Source organism: Schistocerca nitens, chromosome 1 (genome assembly GCF_023898315.1).
Source record: "Schistocerca nitens isolate TAMUIC-IGC-003100 chromosome 1, iqSchNite1.1, whole genome shotgun sequence".
Classification (NCBI taxonomy): Eukaryota; Metazoa; Arthropoda; class Insecta; order Orthoptera; family Acrididae; genus Schistocerca; species Schistocerca nitens.
The window spans coordinates 449873974-449898928 of NC_064614.1; the positions used below are offsets into that span (position 1 = coordinate 449873974).

Below are 24955 nucleotides of genomic sequence, written 5' to 3' on the forward strand. Positions count from 1 at the left end.
ACAGCGGCAGCACTCAGGTAGCATCTACCGCCGAGGGTCAGCAGTGGAGCTTTTGATTCGCAAACAGCGTGTGCCTTTGGTTGTTAATTGAGAAGCACGCCATAACGCTATATTGTGTTTTCAGCTAAAGCGACAAACTTTTTCATCTAGACTGAGCATCACTTTTGATTACTGTGCTAATTAAATATCGCATTCAATTTAATTTTTAACGCGGCGTTGTAAAAGCGCGTTAATAAAGCCATCCGTGTTAACACGAGAATTTAAAATGCGCTCCGGCGGACGGACGCCGCCGCCGCTGCCCGACACGTGTCGCCCTCTACTGCCAACATGGCCGCCGCGCGCACCGTCCAGCGCCAGCAGGACGCCCGCGGCCAGCTCGCGAAACACGTGATGGAGTCGCGTCCTTTCGCTGCACACATGTTTCAACGTTTAACTCACACCTTCCTCGGCACGGAATACGTTGCACTTGTGGATAAACAACTGTGTACGATATCTGCGAACTACGGTATAACGAAGTCGCCTGATAGTTGACAAGTGAACACTGTTTCTAGAGCCTGTAAACACACACAGCGCTAACAAAACAAACACACACAAGTAAACAGACGGGTTTGCATATACTTCATCTCATCTGGCTTTCTTCTGCTAGAGTACATAACAGTTAATTCGCGGTCTGTTAATTTGTGAAATGAAGTGTCTTTCGGATTCTTGACAAAAGAACAGGTTAAGTGGAAAGAGTGATTTTCATAATTTGTGTGGTTTTCGCCTTCGTCGCAGGTGATTCAGCTGGAGGTGAGTTTTATTATATTTCTCTGCTCTTGCATTAGATATAAGATTTTGGATTTTATAAATGCCGAGACTGACAAAAAATAAACAATCGAAAAAAATTTCTTGTGTGGCATGGGAAATTTACAAGCCAAAACTTAACATATTCTGCGTGTGCGTTCATTAGGGTCGGATGAGAAGCAGTGTTAGTATTGTCGAGTGCAAATGAGGGGGTTAGACATCACTGGATAGGGGACCTTGAAGAAAGAGGTGATGTACATAATATTACGAATGAGTCAAAGATACAGGTAGGCTCTTGGGAACATATCAGTATCAGAATGTGACAATTTCAAGTTGTGAGAAGAGCGAAAGTCACGGTATTTTCTTTCGTAACAACCTCGAAAGAAGTTAGTAGATCAACTACAACTTGGAGAATACCCAAACAAGGAAAGTGCGAATGGAATAAAAAAGAAGTTGATTGACACAAGAAGGGAGAGAAGCAAAATGAGTGCCGCAGTGCATAAAAAAAGATAAATAAAATGTTCTGAAACGGAAACGTTGAATATGGACAGAAGAGTAGACACGTAAAAAGTTATCACGTGGTGTTTGGCTGCGGGCGCCGTTGCGACAGCACTCTTTTACTCAGCGCCCAGCCGTAAAGCGATGTTTATTTCAGAGCCATCTGGTGCCAAGACGTTGACAAGAATATTACAACAGCAGCTGCCCTTTCCTCCCAACATCGCTTCTAAATGTGGGTAGGACCACTGCAGCACCGGTTTCTGCGAGACTCATCCTGTGTCTGTAAAATAATTGTTGGCACAGCGGTGCCAATCTCACATACTGAAATAAGTGTAAATTACAATACCCATACCCGAATAATAAAGAAGCACAACGCATGAGAGACCGGATTTCAGGGCTCGACACTGCAAACTGTAATTTCTAATCATTTGTCGAAGTTGGGTATACAGGCGTTGGACATGAAAAAACTGCGAGAAATGGTTGGTGCTAGCCAAGCCTGTAGGTTGCGATGTTGTATTTGACCACGAACGGCACCTGTGCAATACCCTCAATACGTGGCAAGTGTCAGTCCTGGTCAGAACAACGTTCTGTGTAGTTGTGACTGCGTTATGTCGGTGTTAAGTGAATTCGAATGTTTGCAAATGGTTGGTACTCCTACGGCATGTGTTTGTGTAACCAAGTTAGCCGAAGTGTTTGGTGTTTCAATAGGCGCCACATCAAATATTTATATCCTACACAGGGAAAGCGGAAAAACATCATCCGGCAAGTCACACGGCTGACGAAAGTACGTATTGGGTGATCGTTAAACAAACCTCCATTGAAGAGGATTCTGACGAAAAATAAGAGGACGACAGCTGCAAAAGTCGCTGCAGAACCGAATGTCGCACTCGCGAACCCTGCTAACACCAAAACGCCACGAAGGGAGCTCCATAAGCAGGGAACTGCAGGGCGTGCTGGAATTTCAGAACCATTCGTCAGTGATGCAGATGCTCGTAACAGGAGAAAATGGTGCCAATGTCATCAAACTTGGACTATGGAACAATGGAAAAAAAGTCATTTGGTCGGATGAGTCTCGTTTCGTCCAATCCTCTGACCGAGTTTACGTCCCAAGAGCGAAACATGGCAGGAGTTAAGTGATGATTTGGGCAGCCATATCGTGGTACTCCATGTCCTCCACGGGTGCTCGCCGAGGTCGCTTTACTGCTAAGGATTACGTGACCATTTTGGCTGATCAGATACATCCCACAGTACAACTTTTGTTCGCCAATGGTGATGCTGTGTTCCAAGGCGATAGTGCCTTTGTTCACACACCTTGCATCGTCGAGATCTGCTTCCGTGACCACCGTTATGAGATCTGGTTTTGTGAGCACGAGGATGAATTTTCGCATCTCCCCTTGCTACCACAGTTACCAGATCTCAGTATTATTGAGCGTTTGTGGTCTGCTTTGGAGAGAAGGGTGCGTCATCACCTGAACTAGTATTATTTTGCAGGAAGAGTGGTGTAAGGTTTTCCGTAAAACCATACAGGATCTGTATTTATCCATTCCGAGACGGCAGGAAGCTGTTTTTTGTGGCCACGCTTTTCTTACACCGTAAAAGGCATGGTGGTAATATGTTCTTTCCATATCTTTGTCGATCAGCTACATGGTGGTATGTTCCATTAAACCCGGTTGCTCCAACCCGTTGCAAGGGTTTCAGTTTTTTTCAAGGGGCACTGTTTCAGTGGTTCAATATTAGAGACAGCAAAGAATCTTCCAGTTATTTTTGGCCAGTTGAAGTAAGGAAATCAACCTGCATAACTTCACTGCATAACTTCCCAGACTCTGCCTCCAGAATTGCTAAAGAAACAAAGATGAAAGAATAACGTGAACCTGGAGTGATCTTACACGCAAATTGGTACCATTGTAGGGAATAATGTGTCAAAAGAGGAGGACAGCCTTACCTTCACGTCGTCTCTAAAACACAGTGGTGCATCATTACCATTCAGCTTTTGGATATTGGATCAGCCAGGGAAATCTCTGAACTTTATTTATTGCAGCATGGTACTATTGAAACCCTCTTAGTAATAACTCGTCGTTTGAAAATAACAATTTCTAATACAAAACATGATTTTCTCCCTCAGTTCATGACATTTACGCGTTCGTTATTCAACGCAAGAACCGAGCATTTCGGACTTCAAAATTTCATAAACTGTAACCCATTTTACTCCCTGAAACGGTATGAAAAATCTATTCGTACCACACTATTTTTGTTCCATTATGTACGACAGTTTTTTGATGACCATGCACCATTTACTTCGCTGGAAGCTTCATTTCGAATATTGAGGATTTTGGACGTGGCTGGTCTGCTGCAGCTGTTAAATTTTATAGCTTTGTCGCCGAATTGTTTTGCGAAGCATCTTTTTAAAGCTGTCGGCTGCTGTTTTTGTTACGTTATTTCCACTGCAATTTTCAGCAGCCCTCGTCAGTGTTCGCCAATCGTTATGGTGAGGGTTACGTTTCCACTGCTGACTTGATTAACGTAGGTCGTCAAAGCAGATACTGTGCCGGTTAATGCAGTTTCATAACATGGCAACTGTTGCTACATTCTCTAACTAAACGTGCACGAACTGTCCGACCTCTTATTCTACATAGTAGTAAAGGCCTTTTCACAGAGAGAATTATATACCCTGTACGGCTTCTTACACAGTATACGAAGACATAGCCGTAACAATTCAGGTCACAGTGACTATCCATCCCGGAGGATCACTTTGAGTACGATATGTTACCAGTGGCATTGGCTGCCCTCTCTAAGGCTCTTGCGAGGACCGTCGTTCCATCGTGCATTTGTGTGAATGTGGGCTGGGGCAGGTGGTTGTCAGCTGCGACGGGCTCAGATCTGCCCCCGCCACCTCCGCCATGTCCCCCACCGCGCGGCTCTGCGACGAGAAACTCGCTTCCGCCAAGTTTTACCGTTACTTTGCAACTTACAGCTCTCAACTTTCACCGTTATTAATTTTGTTGCATAGCTCTCTTGATTATAGATAATTTAATTCTGGCCTTAATTTCGTTTTAAACAAGACGTAATATCGTGCTTCATAAATTCTCACATTACGAAAACTCGCCCTGTTTAGGTAAATGTTAGGAAAGTTGCCGTTCGCTTCTTTCGAGAAGTTCCCATATTGGGAAAAGCTTCATTGTCGTCAGTAACTGTCAAGAGGCGGCGAATTACAAACACGAAACACGAAAACTTCTGAGTGATACTGTACCCCCCTGAATAAAAACAAGCAGAGACTAGAAAAAATATCGAAGTGTAGTAATTTAGCTAGCTCGTATTTTGAATACATTTTCGCAGTCACTGTTACAAAAAGTATCACTCAACCTTTCGGAAGTAAAATGTTTTAGGGCATATCCTCTACCGCCGATTGCCCAAATAAAATTGATATTATTTCTCACTGCTGCACATTTTGTTTTCTCTCTCTTGCAGCGATAGAGCATTTCGTGCATATAGATACCTTTCTGAATCTCGAAGAGAATCAGAGAAATGTATGATTGATTTTTAACCCAGCCAAGAGGCAGATGATACGAGTGCTCTAACCGTGTGTGTGAGAGAGAGAGAGAGAGAGAGAGAGAGAGAGAGAGAGAGAGAGAGAGAGAGAGAGAGACTGACTGACTATGGTGAAACACCTATTTCTTTGAAACACATTCATTTCGAGGTTCATTTCATCCGTAAACCTTGACTGTGCACAGGACGCTGGTGACTAATGCAGTTAGAATGAAAAGGCGTGTTTTCGTGACCTTGTGCTTGATACAAACGGACGCTTGTCAGTTTGACAGCGCTGTTTTCCGTTCATTTTGGTTGCTTTATCTGTTTGCTTTTTTGCAGCCTGTTCGTAGATGAGAGATTCTGACGTGAACCACATAGCGTAAAGACAACAAATCTCTTTAAGATTCATGTACCAAGTAACGACAAATCCGCAGGGACGTTGTCTAAACAAAAGTTCCAATTTTCACTGCAGTCTGCTTCGGAGCCCCATGATTTCGATACTGCGACGCCGCTGTACCTTCCACGACGTTTCACTCTCACTTCTCAATAAAGCACAAATGAGGTTTTGTAGGCCTACTACTTTGCCGTCAAAAGAATTAACATGTTTAAACGAGACAAGTGGATCGATTGTGGAATAGTGGACTTGTTACTGCTAGGAGCAAGTTTCAAACCCTAATACGGGAAAGATTTAGGTTAAAGAGCAGTTCACTGTAACGTTTGTGATTACGCATCGGAACTTCTGCCGCTGATCCTTCCCCTACCACACTCTCGACACCCAACTATCACATAAAAATTAAGCCTTGGTTCCATTTATAATTCCACCACTTCCAGGGAGGGCATCTACGCATTCCAAAAGAAGAAGAAAAGACCGTCATGGATTCATTTAAGGTGGTGGCATGCATACGAAACTGCAGCAACCGAAATACGCTATGGCAGGCTTTTTAAATTGCACTGGCACGTCCAATAACGTAACAACTTCATTGTTTCGAAACGCATGTGCCGTGTTGAAGCCTCAGAGAAATATAACAAATTAGAAATATAACAGCCAAATTAATTTCAGTTCAGTTAGAATGTTCTTTTTCTTCTTCTTGTTCTTGTTCTTGTCCTCCTTCTTCTTCGGCCTATATCAATTCATAGCTGGATATAAGCCTCTTCCATATGTGTCCATTGCCTTCGACTGTGAGCCCTGATACGATCGTGTTCCAACCACCAGCTTCACGTCATCTCTTTTGGTGTCTTCCAATGCCTATGTTGCTGGCCCAGGGTAGGGTTTAATGTTCTGTCTACAACGAGGTCAATAAAGACGGAGTACAAGCTCGGATTGTTTCAAGGATGGGGAAGAAAATCGGCGTGGAAAAAAAAAATGGCTCTGAGCACTATGGGACTCAACTGCTGAGGTCATTAGTCCCCTAGAACTTAGAACTAGTTAAACCTAACTAACCTAAGGACATCACAAACATCCATGCCCGAGGCAGGATTCGAACCTGCGACCGTAGCGAAATCACGGAAAACCTAAATCGGGATGGTCTAAAGCGGATTCGAACCGCCATCCTCCCGAATGCGAATCCTCTGTGCTAACCTCTCTCTGCGGGTGCGGGTGCTTGTCGCAATCGACTCAGGAGTCTACTTGCCCAGGAAAGCGTGCTGTTAAATCTCTTGATGAGCCTCCTCCGATACGGCACATCGGCCACCCTGATTTACGACCATAACCGCAGCGGGGATCATTAGTTTGTTTCTTAATTACCCTAAATCTTTTTCGCGTAGCTGACGGTTTTCGTAATTATGAAGCCAGCGCGCTTAGTCGTAATTCATTCTCCTTCACATCTCCGTTCTTCATTTAACGTGGCGCATATTAAAGTCAGCTGCGTCGAAATATGGCCCGGGGAAATGCCCGTGTGGAGGATTAACATACACGGGGTTAGAACGTGTAACACAGACCCACTGTGTGTATCGGTAACACGTTTTATTGTGTATTCAAAATAGTACTCATCCCGAGGAACTCGTTTTCACGTGACCTCCAGTTTACGGCGGTACAGTCGCGGCGAAGAGAGCTGCAGCAGTGCGGTACAGAGCCGTGGAGGGACCCGCACCGCCTCGGCCGCGCGCCGCATGGCCCCGGCTGTACCACATCCGGTTCCATAATATAATCTTGTATGTAGTTTGATGAGAACTTGTACGCTCCTGCGACGCTAAAAGTGGCTCTTTACAGTTGCGGCAGGGTAAACAGCGCAGCGGGAGGACTCTTCGCCTCCAGTGATTCACGGCCGGGCTCGCCTCCTCTCGCCTTCCGTTCGGCCTTCGCCCCTAATTCGTTGCGGCCAATCTTGTTACGATTGCGAAACATCCGACGTCATCGCTCTATTCATCCTGTTCCTGACTATGATTATAAAGTGGCGTCGAGAGACGCGACGTTAACATATGTCGGAGCAGAGAAAAATAAAGAATTTTCAGGACTGTTGTGTTCTCCGTCCTCTGTTACATGTCCCTAGATTTGTTCAAAGTTTCAAATCACGGAGAAAACGTCCCGAAGATTCATTGCTAAAAGGTGCATCGTCTTTGTGGCAAGCAGTGATTTCCTCATATCTGTCGGTTATGTTACGAACCCATTGCATGTAATTCCAATGCATAAAACTGCCTTATTTGATGTTAAAGATGCCGCTGAAACATTGTTGTCAACGCATCGGTGTAAGATCTCCAAATGTTAAATGATGAAAGTGTCTCTTGCTCACAATCTCAGGTAGCTCTGAAACAGAGGAGCTGAAATACGTCAATGTAATCAAAAGATAAAATACCATGGCAGATGTACGCCACGCCGTTCTTCATCTGAAAGACCAGCCTTGAACAGCACAAAGAGTTCTACATTATTATTTACAACATTTGATACCAAGAATGGAGTTGTGAAAGAAACAGAACTAAAAACTGTGGAATGTTTGCCGCGAAGAGTGGCCGCGCGTTTTGAGGAGCCATGTCACAGATTCCGGGGCCCCACCCGCCGGAGGTTCGAGCCCTCCGTCGGGCATGGGTGTGTGTGTTGTTGGTTCAAATGGTTCAAATGGCTCTGAGCACTATGGGACTCAACTGCTGTGGTCATCAGTCCCCTAGAACTTAGAACTACTTAAACCTACCTAACCTAAGGACATCACACACATCCATGCCCGAGGCAGGATTCGAACCTGCGACCGTAGCAGTCGCACGGTTCCGGACTGCGCGCCTAGAACCGCGAGACCACCGCGGCCGGCTGTGTGTTGTTCTTAGCATAAGTTAGTTTAAGTAGTGTGTAAGTCTAGGGAACGATGATCTCAGCAGTTTGATCCCTTAGCAATTCACACACATTTGAATTTTTTTTTGTGGGATGTTTTTTCATGAATTTAATGTTGTTAAAACTAATGAGAAATGATTTCTGTTGGCTGTAGTTCTAGAAATTGATATATTACTGCTGTATTACTGTACTACTTGTGAGGCAAACTGAGGAGCTACTTGACTGAGAAGTAGCGGCTCCGGTCTCGTAAACTGACATACGGCCGCGAGAGCGGTGTGCTGACCACACGGCCGTCCACATCCCGCATCCAGTGACGTCTGTGGGCTGAGGATGACACGGCGGCCGGTCGGTAACGTTGGGCCTTCCAAGGTCTGTTCGGACGGAGTAGAGTAGAGTATTTCTTTATTGTATGACACTTAATGCGTTCTTAATAAATTATTTATTTCCCGCACTAGTTTTTGCAATGGTGAGGTGTACAACATAATTCTGTGGCATCAGAATACCTTCTCAATTTTTTGAGTAGTAATAAATTACGTAGAAAACGAGATACATTGGTTTTTGATTCTCCTGACAAATGTGAGATTTGGGAGTTCAACGTTTCACATATCGGCGAACATGAATGAATAAGTTCAGAGTAATTATGGGAAATCAAATTAGCATTTCAAACTTGGTACTATGGTGCAGCGTACGTGATATGACCACATAGTGGACAGTCTCTTACGTCTGGGTTCCAGCTATATATGTAACATTCCAAGCGGTCGTTGTCTGTACACAGTACTTTAGCACGAGTTTTGAAATTCAAGCTGGAATTCCTATAATTATTTTCAAGCTGTTAATTTATATTTATGATAGGGCAATTCATCTCTAAATGTCATTTGCTTTTTCCTTTCTCCCAGTTGTGTTGTACCTGTAGAAAAACAAAATAAAATCTTTGATATCTGGGAGGTACGGCAGACGAACTGTACAAAATGGCTCGTTAATGTTTTGAGTTGGACTGTTCGGCGTGCTCTAAATGGCGCAACTGGATCAGCGAAAGGAAGGGATCAATTTCCGTATGGCACACAGTTTTAACTTCTCATAAATGCCATTCCAGCATGCACTCCGTTAAGGAATACAAACATTGCTTCTCAGCAATGAGTTAGTTTAAAAGCGAAACCGGAAACGACGGTTATAAAATGAAGTGACGTAACGCAGGTTACCTGTGGTTTCATTAGAAATATTGAGTTCAGAAACGTTACTTGATAAAACGTGTCCTCAATCCCGGGCGATTAGTTTGAATGCCGCTTTACCAGGCACGCATCTGTTGGAGACGGCGTGCATTTGCCTTCCTCCGATCTTTGAACTGACTTACCCAGCCATTTATAGTGAGACCTACAGTTTAACACAGAGTCTGAACCACGGTCTAGCTCTGCATTTTTCACATTAAGAAACGTTGCCACGAGTGAAAGAAGTGATAAGTGACACACTGAAATCCTCGAAGTGAGCGGCCATCGAACCCGTGACCTGCCTCTTTTTCACTGAGCCACCGTGGCGGATCTGGTAAGCACAGAACGTAAACATTTTGCGGATAATTTATTTACACAAGAACAGTACTGAAAATGTCATTGTCTGCTAATGTGTTCGATGTTCTTAGCAACTGCGTTGTATATGTCTGGTTAAGACATATAAATTCCAAAAATCAAAGAGTAAAACTGAGATAACATTTGTGGAAACCTGGTGAATCAATTTTACTGACGGTTATTTTCCAAATCCTCTCTTTTTTTTATAATAAAGGATTGTTGTAGCCAGGGCTGTCAGTCAATGAGGTCTACAGGTGAACATTGACTTTGCCCATGAGACATGGCGTCGACCTATATCAGATTATCAGGGCCGATGATTCATCACGTTATTTAAACATGACAGCTAAGGGAAAAGCTCTTACTTCGCGTAAGATCCACGTGTAACCAGCAACAACTCTAAGGACGTTACACTGTCCAGTCATTTTAATATGACCACCAGACAAAAGTCTGTTTGCAGGACGGACAGCTGTGAGACATGCTGGAAGAAAGTCAGTGAGGTTCTGGAAGGTACCGAAAGGGGTGAGGAGCTATGACGGCTCCTCTGCCGTGGCCAGCTGCGCTAGGTTGCTCGGCTGAGGGTCCATGGCGCGAACAGCCCTACTGAGATGGTCCCGCGGATTCTCGATTGGGCTTTAATCCGGTGAGTTTGGTGGCCAGGAGGTACGGTAAACTCATCCTGGTGTTCTTCGAACCTAGCACATGCACAGCGAGCTGTGTGACACGCTGCCTTGTCTGCTGGTAGACGCCATCGTGTCGAAGAAAAACAAATGCTTGTAGCGGTGAACATGGTCTCCAAGGAGAGATGCGTAAGTGTGTTGGTCCACTGTGCCTTCCAGAATGACAAGATCATCCAGGGAATGCCACGAAAACATTCCCCAGACCATAAAGCTCCCTTCCCCGGACTGGACGCTTCCGACGATTGTTGCAGGGTGTTTGCTTTCAGACGTTTCACTTAGTAACACGCTAACGGTCATCTGTCTGTTGGAACACAAAACGTTATTCATCTGCAAAGGCCGCCTGTCACCACACAGTGGACGTCCAGTTGCTGTACTGCCGTGCAAATTACAACCTTCGCCGGCGACGAACTGAAGTCAGCATGGGTGCACGAACCAGACGCCTGTTCCAACAGGCCCATACACAGCAATGTTCGCTGAACGGCCCTTGACAAGACACTGTTGTTAGCGCCTTGGTTCATCTAGGCCATCAGTTGCTCAACAGTTGCAGGTCTATTCACGCTTGCACATCTCCGAAGTCGTTCACCCTTGTCATCTATTGTCCGTGGTGCACCACACTTACCTTGTCACCACTCTCCGAAAGCGCGCTTTTCCCATGCACGGTATATTTTTAACCACGGCGGAACGCGAACATTTTACAAACTTAACCGTTTTGGAAATGCTTCCATCCTTGGCCCGAAATCCAATGATGTACTTGGACTTGGACGTACGTTTCCGCATTATGGGAACGAGTGCATTGTTTTCTGTGTCCCCCGACACTCTTTAATGCCCTCCAGTGCTAATGCTATCATCTGCTGCCTGTGAGTGGTTATTGGACGATGACATCGAACGTCGGCGGTAGTCACATTAATGTGATAGGACCGTGTACGATTCGGTATTTCCCAAACGATCATAAGACTCTTGAGCTGAGTGAATGGAGTCTGCCGGCCGGTGTGGCCGAGCGGTTCTAGGCGCTTCAGTCTGGAACCGCGCGACCGCTACGGTCGCAGGTTCGAATCCTGCCTCGGGCATGGATGTGTGTGATGTCCTTAGGTTAGTTAGGTTTAAGTAGTTCTAAGTTCTAGGGGACTGATGACCTCAGATGTTAAGTCCCATAGCGCTCAGAGCCATTTGAACCATTTGAATGGAGTCATTTATATATATCATACTTGACGTGATTATTGGAATCGCGCGGTATGGCCTGCAGACGCTAACGCTTACTACGTACCTCAGATATTTTTTGGTGTAATAATTCAATTTAAAATTTTCTTCCGTCTTCATGAAAGCCCTGTAGTCCTTTCAAGACCTCTCATGTTTCGCGTAAACAACAGAACCTCTGCTATTCGCAGTTTGAGCGCCTGGGAAGAAAAAATGTGGCCGGTACAATCGAAGAGGAACATGCAGTGACGAATAAAGTTTGTCAATACTCACAGGTACATGATGTAACGAATCGTCACAAATACAATATCGCTGTTTTGATGTAATCATAATAGCGTCTAGTATCTCCCGCACGTTTATAGAAGGATCCGCGTGCATCATCTCCGCCGTGCTTCGCCCGAATCCTTCAGGATCTGTCGAGGTGAAAGCTGAGACAACACGGTGGCCCCCTTCCCGTATCTCGGTCAGCCAGAGTACCTCTCATCGCGTACAGACGCAAAATACATCTTACTGTCGCGGTTGACTGTGTATTTGGGATGTCGCCCTTTCACACATATCTGCTTATTGTTATCTTCGCGAAGACCAACTGCGGTGATTTAGGTACACTTACGTACCTGACACACAAAAAGTAGACTTTGTTGCCATTTAAACCATGTTTATCAGTTCCCTGGCAACGTACCGAAAATGTATCGATTTTACATCGATGATTTCTTCTAACGCTCCTTGAATCAACCGTTTCGCTTTTAAATGTTTACTGCTACCATTAAAAAGCAGGCAATTTGCCACTGATTCAAAAAACAAAAAGAAAAAAAATTCTCTTAAAATGAAAATTAAAGTAAGTAAAGTTCTAAGTTTGAAACATACAACAATGGAAAAAACCATATGATTCTAATTATGAATTGATGAAAAATTTTACTGTAATTTTTTTTAAAAATTCTATGATTATTTTCTTCCTATAGCATTAGTATACACCAATGATAAACGCAATGCAACCCGGTTGCATTCCGCCACCGACAAAGCGTTAAATTAACCGTGTGTGTGTGTGTGTGTGTGTGTGTGTGTGTGTGTGTGTGTGTGTGTGTGCGCGCGCGCGCTGCGAGAGAGAGAGAGAGAGAACTTTTTTTATCCCCCCCCCCCAAGAGTACAGTTGCGTATCCAAACTGAGCGTCCCTGTAGTTCTAGCACCAGGAAAGCCATCAAAGGCTAGTGTCACTTCGTAAAAAGCGTCCTTGGGCCCTTGGAGAGCGCTGCCTCACTGGAAAGCTAGTGTTGGATTTCACAACTGTTGTGGGGCATTAGAAATTACATCCATTACTTGCTTTGTAGCTGCAGCAATACATTCGGTGCAGGAAAACAGGTGGGTAATATTATTGTTTGTACACTCTACTGGCCATCTGAATGCCGAGTTGACATGACCGAAGATTGTGGTAAGAATCTGGAACAAACTCTTCGACTGCTCGAATCAGGCGGCACTGCAGTATCTATCTTTGATATAACGTAATGGCTGTAAACATTAGTGCATATTACGTGATTAGTACATTTTCTGGTTTCCTGTAGAACACCTTGATGGCTATATATAATATAAAAAAGTGATGGTTATTACTCGGTACAAGCGAGATTTATGATGATTTATTCTTTTTCGATCGGGTGTTTGCAAATTGTATTCAAATAAAAAATTTTCTTCCTATAGCATTAGTATACACCAATGATAAACGCAATGCAACCCGGTTGCATTCCGCCACCGATAAAGCGTTAAATTAACCGTGTGTGTGTGTGTGTGTGTGTGTGTGTGTGTGCGCGCGCGCGCGCTGCGAGAGAGAGAGAGAGAGAACTTTTTTTATCCCCCCCCCCCCCCAAGAGTACAGTTGCGTATCCAAACTGAGCGTCCCTGTAGTTCTAGCACCAGGAAAGCCATCAAAGGCTAGTGTCACTTCGTAAAAAGCGTCCTTGGGCCCTTGGAGAGCGCTGCCTCACTGGAAAGCTAGTGTTGGATTTCACAACTGTTGTGGGGCATTAGAAATTACATCCATTACTTGCTTTGTAGCTGCAGCAATACACTCGGTGCAGGAAAACAGGTGGGTAATATTATTGTTTGTACACTCTACTGGCCATCTGAATGCCGAGTTGACATGACCGAAGATTGTGGTAAGAATCTGGAACAAACTCTTCGACTGCTCGAATCAGGCGGCACTGCAGTATCTATCTTTGATATAACGTAATGGCTGTAAACATTAGTGCATATTACGTGATTAGTACATTTTCTGGTTTCCTGTAGAACACCTTGATGGCTATATATAATATAAAAAAGTGATGGTTATTACTCGGTACAAGCGAGATTTATGATGATTTATTCTTTTTCGATCGGGTGTTTGCAAATTGTATTCAAATAAAATGCTTAATTAAATCTAATGAACATTCAAGAGCTTTCAGCAGCATATCCGAGCCCTTATTTATTAGTTGTACAAATGAGTTAATATTTGCCTCTAATTACCTCGCTACTGCTGGGGTCTCAAAGCGACAACACATATAGAAGTTACCCTATAAGAAGGCGGCATGTTTGCTTCTATCGAGAAGTAATTGAGGCGCGGTGCAAAATCTCGAAGTCTTCCTCGAAGTACACTTGATCACGAGTATCCGGATACCGGTGTGTAATGCGTAATAGACTACTAGGCGTCACGAGATACGGAGCCATCAGTATAAAAGAAAGCGGGAAGTACTGTGCTGTCAGTAAAGAACAGTAATAACAACAGAATAGGTTGTTCAAAAGAGGTCAGTGACTGGAACGTGCATTCGTCATTAGATGTCACCAGAGTTGCAAATCCCTTAGGGACATTTAACTTTTCTAAAGTTGCACAAGTCAACTGTTGCTTTTGCGACTGTGAAGTGGAAACGCGAAGGAACAACCACAGTCAAGCCAAGACCATGCAGGTCTCCTGTACTGTCGGACAGAGACCGTCGAGCTTGCGGAGGGTGATTGTAAAAAATCGCTTCACAGCACTCGTGAATTCCACAGTGCTACCAGCAGACATGCTAGCTCAATGACGGATGAAGTGGTGTTACGGTATGGGGTATTTTTCGTGGTTAGGGTGTAGACCCGTAATTGCACTTAAGAGAACGCTAAATGCAGAAGGATATAACTACCCTGTCATAAACAGAACCTGTGAGGCAGTGGTTTGTGGACAACAACATAACGAATGAACTGGTCTGCCAAGAGTCCCTAACTGTATCCAGTGGAACTGTTTTGCGACGAGTTAGAACATAGACTTCCCTCCAGACCCCAGTGTCCATTACTACCTTTACTGGTTTGGGCTCTTGCGGAAAAAAGGCCTGCCATTCCATCACAGACATTCAGACAATATTGAAATTGTCCCCAGCAGAGTTCAAGCCATCATAAAGGCGACGGGTGGACACAGTCCACATTAATGCCCAGTAATAAGTGCCCGCATACATTTGATCAGATAGTGTAGACGTCTTGGAGTTCTGCGGACTAAACCAACCGTTTCTACCATCTATCAAACAGCCTACGCATAACTCTGAGTAGATTCTCATACAGTAACAGGAACAACTGATTATTCCCGTAGAACAAGTAACAAGGAGAATTCCAAGCAGTCACGCTCACGGCATAGTTTAAGAAAAACACTTTAGGATTAAAATAATTAATCACACTCACAGCATGTAGTTAACAAGTAGAACTGCTCTCGCTCATAGCGCGCATTCCTGTGTGACATCAAGACGAGACGAAGACGACGACGACGACGACTTGTCACACGACAAACATGGACTTCTATGCAGAATTTGTGCATAGCAAATACACCACTCGTATGCGACATAGTTCACTGTGAAAACTGCAGAACCGTCAGCAGGCAAACGTGAACTGTAAAAGCATTCAGACAGTGCTCCTCTTGAGTGCAGAAGACCCTTCCCCACCTCCTCTGTGATCGCTGTCCATCATGCTGTCGTGTCCAAGAAACGGCCATACATAGCGCAAGTCGGGGCGCATGAGAAATATGGGGCCCAGCAGCGAACCTGTGACATCCTAGTAGTCCCTCTATCCGCCATACTTCGCGAACGCTCAGCTCCGAGCAGGGCCTACGGGAAATCAATATGTCAGTGGAAAGGTATCCACTAAAAGTCGTACATTTGTCGAGTGCAATCGACAGCTCGCATGCATTCATTTAAAAGCGCAGTTAAGAATTATTAAACTCGTCTGAAATAGTTACTCACTCCCCCTCCCCGGGAAACGGATGCTGGCACTCGTAAGACCTGCAGTGTGACGTGCTGTGACGTACGAGCCGCGGTCTGTCTTTCTCGTAGGCCTCGCGCAAGCCGCAGTGATGTACCGCAACGCACCAGTTTCTCGAGGCCCTCGCTCTCGCCTGCCCCAACTCGCTCACTCGTCTCTGTGCAGCGATTGACTGCCTTATCCCTTCCAACCCCCTCAGGTCCACACCGCCGTTACGGACACCTCGACCGCCACGCCAATCCGGCCCCTGGCGGCGCACCGCAGGCTTGTCCACCGCTTCCCCCCTGGCAACGGCGCTGGACTCCAGCTGATGTTGCTGATTGCACTTGCTGCAGCTTTCTGAATTTCCGCCATCCGTGCTTCTACCAGCTCGGCCACAATGGCACTCCTGACAATCAAGTGCCCGTGCCGTTAGTCCTCTCGCGGCTTCAGCACGACACTCCGTTCAAAATTATACTCTGGAGCCGGTGAGAGAGAACCGTGCTCTTCGACACGGCACAAGCTCTATGTGCTGCGAACACAAGTAATAAGTACCGCTTACAGATGCGATTACAGCATTGCTTCGATATGAACAGACCGAAAAGAAAAGTCACACGTAACATAAGAACAAGGCTGTGTGGAGGATGATGCACTTGTTTAGTGTTTTCAGATATTGGATAACACGAAAATTTATTCAAGGAAAGAAGACAAGCTAGGAGTTACTATACCAAGAACGACGATGCCGTTTTCAGACGAAACAGAAGCTCGGATTGGTCAAGGAAGGGGCAATTACCCAATCACTTCTCCCCAGTAGGTTTTTTGTCTTACCCTCTGCGCGATCTAACTCCATATACAGAAAGGGCTCAGTTCATTTTCGTTCACACAAGACCTCAAAAAATGATAAATTAAAGAATCTGATAACATTTGTAAAGTGCAGATATTGATAAACATTTGCACTGTAGCTGAATGAGAATAAGCCCATCCCACAGCCCGGTGATCTCGGCGAACCAGATGGCTTTCACACAGTTTCGTTTCTGGATCATAACAGCGAAGACACCAGTAATGACGTCGGGATGTTGTGCACTCAAGTTAAGTGGTGATGGCACTGGCGTAAATCTCGCCTGTATTCGACATCGTTCAACGATCTTCTCTTGAAGTAACAGCAGGAAGTGGCGATTCGCGGCGCCAACCGAAACAAATCGCATGTTCTGATGAAGAAACAGAGTTTCCTTTAATGTGTACGAACCAAAGAAATGCAGTAGACTGCGGAAGAAAATCGTTATAAGCCTACTGCAACATTTTCGAACATTCGGTAGCGTTTTTCTGCAGATACTCACGATGCTGGACTGCTTATGCGCCGTACGTCCTTTTAGCAGTGTTGTGCGGACCCTTTCATTTCAGTAGGTATCTATTCGTCAATCTTTATTATCTATGTAAAAATGAAAACAAGACGATATTCCTCTGTCCACGTCCCCCTCCCTTTAGTGGTAGCACTCGCTGGTCACAGACATAAGTGATGCGGGCTCTACGGTAACTCTTGTGTTGGCCCGTTGTTAGAGGATCTTGGCGTGCGTAGCCATGTTTCTTCTTCTGAGAGCGGATGAGGTCGTAAGAGTCCTACCGTGGCACAAAAAGCGTGACATGCTGCCCGGCCCATTCCAGGAAAGCTGCGTTACACTTCAGCAGCGTAATACATTGCCAGATTGCTGCCCCCTGAGACACGTGTTTCGACAAAACTTTTTCCACGGCTTCATTTTATATTCCGCCTAGAGGAGCTATTATGGAGGAAGCCATCCGTAAGCCGAGTTTTTGCCTATATCCTATTGTCATAACTAGCCGTATGTTTCACGTCGCAGCCTTGTATATTCCGTCGTGACCAGCCTGTTAACATCTCGCACATTTCACAGGCCTTTCACGTAACATCATGTAGCGTAGCGAGAGCGTTGTGTATTTTTGATGTCCATCCATCAGAAACGTCCGCCGTAATTCACAAATAAAAAAAAGAAATTTACATTTTTGTTTCCGTTGAGTTATTGATCATCTGTCTGGGACGTTTTGTGTGAGCATATCACGAGGCAAATGGAAATACTGAATTATGTACGCCGCTAATAATACAGTGCAATGTGAATAAATGGACACGACTTGAGAATTGACATGCATGCATTACTGGCGAATTTCCTATAGATTAATTTTCACCATTTTCTACTTGACATTAACATAGAGTGTTTGACATATTCTGTATCTAGGCAATGACTCCCTCATAAGCAACAACGTTTTCCAGTGCCTTCCTACGAATATTGGTTTAGCCGTGTATAAATAAAGAATAATGAAGTATTTTTGGCTGTTTTCGTATTAACGCAACAGGCTAAAATAAGAGGCCATTATGTATTATCTCGACCGTAATGGAAGCTCTATTTCTTGTACGGAAGAGAAGTACATCTTCAGCAACAGTCGTTACGTGTAAACGGTATTAAGCTTTCCGCAGTTAGTTTCGAATGTGCGCTGACTGAACGACTCTCTGGAAGCCTCGTTAAGAACTGCAGTTTGTTATGATTTCATCTCCACGGTCGCTTCGCACGATGTACATGGTTGGAAATGATACGTTGTGTGACTGTTCTTGGTACGTACGCAGTGCATATGTTTTTAGTGTTTATCCCTTTACTGCTCAATACCTCTCTTGTAGCATGAAATGGCACTCACAGTTCTCAGCTTCAACTCGTAAGTACTATCACTTATTACGTAATGTTAGAATAACAAACTTGTTTGTGAGAAAATTGCAATGCTTTCAAACACGAAAGCGCTTAGCCTTTGTCACATAGACCTCTTAGGCGATAAAAATGCGTTATCCAGGATCCAATTGTGTTCCACAGGTCCTTGTGAAATTTTAAAATAAAAATGATGGCCATATTATTCGCTTAGTGACTACCATTTATTCTGCTGGTAGATTAATACCAATTCATAGGATCAAAATCTTTCACAACGACTGTCAAAGTTGCGTAACAGTTGGAAGTAAAGATTACAGAGCGTATTATCACTACAGATCTTATTTTTTGCACGATTTCAGACCAGGTTTGTGGGATTTTGGGTCTAGATCGTACGACGGTAGTAAAAGGGAACGATTTTCTAGTAAAAATTTTGTCAATGGTATAAAGAGGAAAAGGTTAGTGAATCCTTAATTAATGCTAAAATTTCGACTCTCTTTATCTCTACGCGTTTTTAATTTTTTTTTCTGTCGATTTGTACATGATAGTTCGAAGTATTCCTGTTATTGTCACTGAGGAATTTTTTTGTGAGTCACCAGTCTTCTGACTGGTTGGAAGCTGCCCGCCACGAATTCCTCTCCCGTCCCAATCTCTTCATCTCAGAGCAGCACTTGCAACCTACGTCCTCAATTATTTTCTGGATGTATTCCAATCTCTGTCTTCCTCTACAGTTTTTGCTCTCACAGCTCCATCTAGTGCCAGGGAAGTCATTGCCTGATGTCTTAACAGATGTCCTATCACCTTTTCCCTTCTCCTTGTCAGTGTTTTTCACCTATTCCTTTCCGATTCTGGGCAGAACCTCCTCATTCCTTACCGTATCAGTCCAGCTAAGTTTCAACATTCGTCTGTAGCACCACATCTCAAATGCTTCGATTCTCTTCTGTTCCAGTTTTTCCAGTCCATGTTACACTACCATACAATGCTGTGGTCCAAACTTCCATTCTCAGAAATTTCTTCTTCAAATTAAGGTCAATTTTTAATACTAGTAGATTTCTCTGGACCAGGAATGCCCTTTTTGCCAGTGCTAGTCTGCTTTTGATGTCCTCCTTGCTCCGTCTGTCGCGGGTCATTTTGCTGCCTAGGTAGCAGAATTCCTTAACTTCATCTGCTTCGTGACCATCGATACTGATGTTGAGCTTCTCGCTGTTCGCATTTTTGCTACTTCCCATTACTGTCTTCCTTTCATTCACTCTCAATCCGTGTTCTGTGCTCATTAGACTGTTCATTCCATTCAGCGCATCCTGTAATTCTCCTTCACTTTCTCTCAGGACAGCAATGTAATTAGGGAATCGTATCATTGATATGCTTTCACCTTGAATTTTAATTCCACTCCTGAACCTTTATTTTATTTCCATCATTGCTTCTTCGACGTAGGGATTGAACAGTTAATCCGAGCACTTCGTTCTTGGTCTTCTACTCTTATTATTTCCACTTGGTTCTTGTAGATATTGCATATTACCCGTCTCTCTCTATAGCTTAACCCTACTTTTCCCAGAATTTCGAACATCTTGCACCATTTTACATTGTCGAGCCCTGTTTCCAGGTCGACAAATCCTATGAACCCGTCTTGATTTTTCTGTATTCTTGTTTCAATTATCAATTGCAATGTCAGAATTGCGTCTCTGGTGCCTTTATCTTTCCTACAGCTGAACCGATCGTCATGTAACGCGTCCTCAATTTTCTTTTCCATTCTTCTGTGTATTATCTTGTCAGGAACTTGGATGTATGAGTTGCTAGGTTGATTGTGCGATAATTCTCGTATTTGTCAGCTCTTGCAGTTTACGGAATAGTGTGGATGATTTTTTCCGAAATCACATGGTGTGGTGCCAGACTCATACATTCTACACACCAATGTGAATAGTCGTTTTGTTGCCACTTCCCCAAATGATTTTAGAAATTCTGATAGAATGTTATCTACCCCTTCTGCCTCATTTGATCTTAAGCCCTCAAAAGCTCTCTTAAATTCTGATTATAATACTGGATCCCCTATCTCCTCTAAATCGACTCTTGTCTCTTCTTCTATCACATCAGACAAATATTCCGCCTCATAGAGGCCATCAATGTACTCTTTCCACCTATCCGCTCTCTCCTCTGCATTGAACAGTGGAATTCCCGTTGCACTCTTAATGTTACCATCTTTGCTTTTAATTTCACCGGAGGTTATTTTGACTTACCTGAGTCAGTCCTTCCGACAATAATTTCTTTTTCGATTTCTTCGCATTTTTCATGCAGCCTTTTCGTCTTAGCTTCCCTGCACTTCCTATTTATTTCATTCCTCAGCGACTTGAATTTCTGTATTCATGAATTTCTCTGGACGTTTTTGTACTTCCTTCTTTCATCCATCAACTGAAATATTTCTTCTGTTACCCATGGTTTCGTCGCAGTTGCCTTCTTTGCACCTATGTTTCTCTTTTTAGAGATGTCCATTCCTCTTCAACCGCACTGCCTAATGTGAAATTTCTTATTGCTGTATCTATAGCGTTAGAGAACTTCAAGCGCGTACCTCTTCATTCCTTAGTACTTCCGTATCCCACTTGTTTGCTTATTGGTTCTTCCTGACTAAACTCTTCAACTTCAGCCTACTGTTCATCACTACTACACTCTGATCTGAATCTATATCTGCTCCTGGATACGCATTACAGTCAAATATGTGATTTCGGAATCTCTGTCCGACCATGATGTAATCTACCTGAAATCTTCCCGTTTCACCCGACCTTTTCCAAGTATACCTCCTCCTCTTGTGATTCTTGGACAGAGTATTCGCTAGCTGAAGTTTATTACAGTACTCAATTAGTCTTTCTCCTTTCTCATTCCTTGTCCCAAGCCCATATTTTCCAGTAACTGTATTTTCTATTCCTTCCCCTACAACTGTAATCCAGTACATATGCTTTCTCTATTTCTTCATCTTCAGCTTGCCACATCGGCATGTATACCTGAGCTATTGTTGTCTCTGGTGGTTTGCTGTCGATTCTGATAAGAACAACCCTATCACTGAACTGTTCACAGTAACATATTCTCTGCCCTACTTTCCTTTTCATAACGAACCCTACTCCAAGTAAACCATTTTCTACAGTTATTGATATTACTTTATATTCATCTGACCAGAAATCCGTGTCTTCTTTCCATTTCACTGACATCTGCAACACCTGGACTAAGCCTCTGCATTTCCCTTTTCAGATTTTCTAGCTTCCCTACCACGTTCAGGCTTCTATGCCCCGACTCACAGAACGCTATCCTTTCGTCAGTTATTCCATCTTTTTCTCATGGCATCTCCCCCTTGGCAGTCCCCTCCCAGAGATTCGAATGGGGGACTATTCAAGAATCTTTTGCCAATGGAGAGATCATCATGACGCTTTTTCAACTAGAGGCCACGTGTCCTGTGGATACACGTTATTTGCCTTTAATGCAGTGGTTTCCATCGCCTTCTGGATCCTCATGCGGTTGGTCGTTGCTGTTTATTTTGCCTTTAGGAGCAGTTTTCCACCCGAAAGACAAGAGTGTGCCCTGGACCTCTTTCCGTTCCGCCGCCCTCTTTGAAAAGGCTTTTGGCAGAATGTGAGTGACTTCTTATGCCAGAAATCTTCGACCGCCAATGCTGCTGATTATTAATAAAAAAAAATTAAGCGGTGGCGGATTTCGAACTCAGGACTGAGGACGTTTTGATGACTAATCAAAGACGCTACCCCTTGACCATCAGTACTGAGGAATAGTGAAGATGAACCGAAACTCACTATTTATAACAATGAAAGGTTGTCTGGCATTTCTGTTTGGAAATACGCCTCACACACTGTCACTTCGTTACATATTTTCAGAGTGTAGTGTTTGTGAATCCACGGTTCGTCTGAAATGAGCCACAGGCCCCTTTAATTCTGAAGCATCATTTTTCCATACGAACGCCTTTTTTTCTTTTTCTAGCTCTTTTTTTTCAATTATGTTCTCTCGTCCGTACATAATGAATCACGTGTATGGAACAGTTTAACTTCTGCTCGTCTGCATGCTTCCGTCACCTTCCCTGTCGGCAATATCACAACCTTCTCATTCATATTGTCGGGAACACTAATTACGTTAGGCAGACCGGTGTGGCCGAACGGTTCTAGGCGCTTCAGTCTGGAACCGCGCGACCGCTGCCGTCGCAGGTTCGAATCCTGCCTCGGGCATGGATGTGTGTGATGTCCTTAGTGTTGTGTCTAGACAAGACAGCCTAGACACAATGAGAGGAAGCCGAAAGGCACGCGCTTAAACTCACGCAGGCTGGCGTGAGGTCTGAAACAGGATACGTAATGAATGCTATAAAGAAAAGTACGTAGCTTCTGGAATACTTAACTTTAATCCACATTTGTAGAACATCGCTCTTGATGATACATTAATAGAATCTCAATATCAATTGAATACGGCGCCTTGCTAGGTCGTAGCAAACGTAGCTGAAGGCTATGCTAACTATCGTCTCGGCAAATGAGAGCGTATTTGTCAGTGATCCATCTCAGGCAAAGTCGGCTGTACAACTGGGGCGAGTGCTAGTACGTCTCTCTAGACCTGCCGTGTGGTGGCGCTCGGTCTGCTATCACTGACAGTGGCGATACGCGGGTCCGACGTATACTACCGGACCGCGGCCGATTTAAAAGCTACCACCTAGCAAGTGTGGTGTCTGGCAGTGACACCACACTTAGGTTAGTTAGGTTTAAGTAGTTCTAAGTTCTGGGGGACTGATGACCCCCGATGTTAAGTCCCATAGTGCTCAGAGCCATTTGAACCAATTACGTTAAAAACGAGTCGTTACGGCTTCCCGCGAAGATGTTTTCCACAATCAGCTTTCGCGCTGGCACTGCGAGGTAACAATGTTCGTTACTTTGAACTGTAGCGTGATCAGGTGATCAAGTTAGTTCTCGCTCGAGCCGGGTAACCAGTTCGTCTCGCCGAGTAATAACAGCAGGGTGCGATTGTGTCTGCGCCGCCTTATGTACCGTGCAATGGACCATTAGGATTTGTTTCCGTTTTTTAGTCTTTCAAATCGGCGTCGACGTCGTCGAATTGAAAAGTATCATGACAGAAAACGACACGTTTGTACAGTCGCAGATCACTACATCTAGCGCAAGCCTACGCGGAAGTATTTTTGGAAACCACAGTGAAAAGCGTGGTATGGAGAATCGTCCAATCCCCCTATGAGAAACGCTAATTTCCTGTAAAGAACGTTCTACAGTTGCTACGTTTTTAGATTCCGCGATAACTGCTTGTAGGCTGCGACGCACACAACTACTTCGGTAATTTTCGTTTATTCGTACAATTCCAGTTCATGTTACGGTATATGCCTAAGAAAATAACTCCGCAAGGTGTGATATCCTAAGCAGCAGACTCGCCACTCCTCCCTCTGATGCGCCTAAATGGCACTGAAATTTGTTTATGAGCTTCTTACGCTGTGGTTCGCGATTAATTTCGTCGCAGGACACGGCTCCATCACCGTGGACGTAAATATTCATGAGTGAGCGAGTTGAGCGGCCGCTGTGTGAGTTTCCGTGTTTGCGCGCCGGCATTCCGGACACTGTTGCGCCTCGCCTCGGGTATGAAAATGGTGTCCCCGCGGGCAGAGCGGTAGGCCCGCGAGCCGCCTCCCCCGTGTGTCGACAATAAAATCAATAGGAACGCGAGCCGAGCCGAGCCGTCTCCAGCGGCTGCTGCTCCCACTCCCTCGCGCGGAGGCCTCATGTCGTGTTAAGTCGTGATCAATGCGCGGCCCACCTTGCGCGCAAAATAAACAACTTTCCTCGCATCTCCTGTTCCTTTTATTCCTTCACCCTCTGCCTCTGCTTCCGCTAGCTCTGCTGTTTACCAGTAACATTCTTAACGGCACTCACTGCATTCTTCTACATCTACATCTACATACATACTCCGCAATCCACCATACGGTGCGTGGCGGAGGGTACCTCGTACCACAACTAGCATCTTCTCTCCCTGTTCCACTCCCAAACAGAACGAGGGAAAAATGACTGCCTATATGCCTCTGTACGAGCCCTAACCTCTCTTATCTTTGTGGTCTTTCCGCGAAATGTAAGTTGGCGGCAGTAAAACTGTACTGCAGTCAGCCTCAAACGCTGGTTCTCTAAATTTCCTCAGTGGCGATTCACGAAAAGAACGCCTCCTTTCCTCTAGAGACTCCCACCCGAGTTCTTGAAGCGTGATGATCAAACCTACCAGTAACAAATCTAGCAGCCCGCCTCTGAATTGCTTCTATGTCCTCCCTCAATCCGACCTGATAGGGATCCCAAACGCTCGAGCAGTACTCAAGAATAGGTCGTATTAGTGTTTTATAAGCGGTCTCCTTTACAGATGAACATCTTCCCAAAATTCTACCAATGAACCGAAGACGACTATCCGCCTTCCCCACAACTGCAATTACATGCTTGCCCCACTTCATATCGCTCTGAAATGTTACGCCCAAATATTTGACTGTGTCAAGCGCTACACTACTAATGGAGTATTCA

At 44.5% G+C, this 24955-nt stretch overlaps 1 protein-coding gene across 5 annotated transcripts in view; it reads left to right on the plus strand.

Annotated features, from left to right (window-relative positions):
* The window catches only part of LOC126251534 (thymocyte selection-associated high mobility group box protein TOX-like), a 488002-nt gene that overhangs the window by 209747 nt on the left and 253300 nt on the right, over positions 1–24955 (plus strand). For 2 of the 5 annotated variants that reach the window (XM_049952050.1, XM_049952066.1), the window contains exon 1: positions 377–789. The exons of the other annotated variants lie outside the window; for them this stretch is intronic. The gene's annotated coding sequence lies outside the window, so the exon portion shown is untranslated. Of the gene's footprint in view, positions 1–376; positions 790–24955 lie in introns of those variants that run through there. 5 annotated transcript variants of the gene reach the window in all.